The 2,397-nt window shown below is 34.0% G+C and overlaps 1 pseudogene; it reads left to right on the forward strand.

Moving 5' to 3' along the window:
* The first annotated feature begins 257 nt into the window (after positions 1 to 257).
* On the forward strand, positions 258 to 1,991 carry LOC149578461 (ferric reduction oxidase 6-like; annotated as a pseudogene).
* The last annotated feature ends 406 nt before the right edge of the window (positions 1,992 to 2,397 follow it).

Here is a 2,397-nt window from a genome sequence, read left to right on the forward strand (position 1 = left end):
GGTATCAAATTATATGTTCAATTTTATTATTATATGGTAAGATTGTTAGATTATCATGGTGAGAAAACATAAGCTGCAACATATATTATATTGTGCATATATTTGGGCATTAGTCGACTTAAATAAAGACACAAGATATGCTTAAAAGGTGTTGATACAGTTAAAAAGCCTTGATAACTCCTACAATTAGTTACTCAAGAGAAAATACTATAACTTGACCAGGGACCATTACAATTTTTTTCAAAAATGTTGAAAATATGCCTTATTCATCCAACATAAAATGTAAAATATCTAATCTCAATTATGTTCGTCTGTGTAGGTATGAAGCATTGGTACTGATCAGTGGAGGGAGTGGAATAGCCCCACTACTGAGCTTTTTATCAGAAACATTGCATCACAATAACATTAACAATGGAAACCATGTTCCCAGGGAAGTCCTACTCATATACTCAGTCAAAAAAGCTGAAGAGTTGTGTGTCCTAAATCTAATATCTCCCTCAACTATCTATCCAAATTATTCTAGGCTGGTAAAAGTAGAGGTGCAAGCATATGTAACTCAGGCAAAAACCCCAGATACTAAAATGGGAAAGATGGATGTAGAGGGAATACTTTCACCTACTGAAATATTTTTTAACAATGACCACAGCAAAGGAGGAAAAATCTCTGAGGTAGATACATGTATGGGTTCTCTACATTCTATAACAAGCAGAAACAATACTTTATGGCATGCAACAATAATTTCTTCTGCATTGTTAGGATATCTTATATTGAGCATCATACTAAATCACTTCTATATATACCCATTGGTTAACAAAACTTACACTATGTTCCCATGGTGGGCCAAAGGACTTATAACATTTATGTGCATGAGTTTGGGGATTGTGATCTTTGGAGGCTTACTTTATATGGTTTGGAAAAGAGTTCAAACCAAGAAAGTCCACAAGTCAACATAGGAGATGTATGAGATGCAGTCAAGAGGCAATATAGGGGAGCAACAAAGTGACACCATTTTAAGTGGATGCAGTATCCATTATCATCAATGGCCTAATCTTCAAGGTAACTTCATTTCTTATGTAATTAAAAAAGATTTCATCCCTTATGGATTTGCTATGGAAATCATGGAAGGATGCCACCCAATTGTTTGTTCACCATCTATAACTAAGCAAAGCGATTGGCTGTGCCGAAACTTGGACTAGGGGCAATTCAAAAATTTTATACTAGGCTTACATGGGTCTAACACTAAGCTATAAAGAATTCATGAAACACACAATATATTTTATATTTTATATTTTTAAATTTTATCTATCTAAAAATGTTAGAAAAGTGCAAAACCATACATGCTTTCTAATTTCAAGTAGAAAAGTAGGAGTTTCCGTTGCAAGTCAAATTGTGATATTGCTATTAGGATTCAACCATGTAGTTTTTGGGTCTACTTCAATGATCCATGTTTCATGAATAATGGTTCACAAGAGCCCATCTCTCATGAGAATGAATGGAACACTTAGCATTCATTGCACTCACTGACCCATGAATGGAACACCTGAATGCAATGAGTTTGAAGTGTTCCATTCACTCTCATGAGAGATGGGCTCTTCTGAACCACTACTCATGAAACATGGGCTAATGTGTTTGACCCAATAACTACACAATTGAATCCTGATAGGAATATCACAAGTATCTAGTACTCCAGGTGTTGCATACCTTTGTTTTTGTATCCACTATTTTATATGGATCTATTATGAACTAAAACATTCTTGTAGTTTGCTTGACCCAAATACTTATAATTCTTCTTTGTGATTGGCATGTCAAATTGGAAGACATCATTGGAAAATTTGGTCTGGAAATGGATGAAAAAAATTGTGGGTGTTATAGTGTATGGACCAGAAAGTATGCAGGAAAGTGTAGCGTCAGCCTGTAGGAGTCACACTTCCTTATTGAGTTTAAAATCCTCTACTACACTAGATTTTCACTCCATCAGTTACACTCTCTAATCAAGTCTTCTCACAAGATTTGAAGTCCTGCCCACTTTTCTTTCTCAAATGCACCTGTGTATGCAAAAAAAGAAAAAAAAACTTTGAACATTCACCATACTTCATGAATTTGCCTATATCATGTCCAATAATTCATAGACCCCACATAGTATTTTCCTCTTTACCAAACTCTGTAGTTTGCCTGAGTACTATGTAACTTTAATGTAATGAATTTAGTAAGAATGATATACTTTGAGCCATTCTGGAGGTTTTAACTTTTTTCTTTGTCTAACTTTTCCTTATGGTATCAATTGAGCATTCTCACAAATGTATCGAGAATTAAAAATAAAAATAAATTTCAAGATTATGGAAGATTTTGGATGATGTCAAAATACTAAGAATAGGTGCCAATTATTTGGATAAATAT

This window comes from Cupressus sempervirens, chromosome 1 (genome assembly GCF_028749045.1).
Source record: "Cupressus sempervirens isolate cs-2001-9-10 chromosome 1, ASM2874904v1, whole genome shotgun sequence".
NCBI lineage: Eukaryota > Viridiplantae > Streptophyta > Pinopsida > Cupressales > Cupressaceae > Cupressus > Cupressus sempervirens.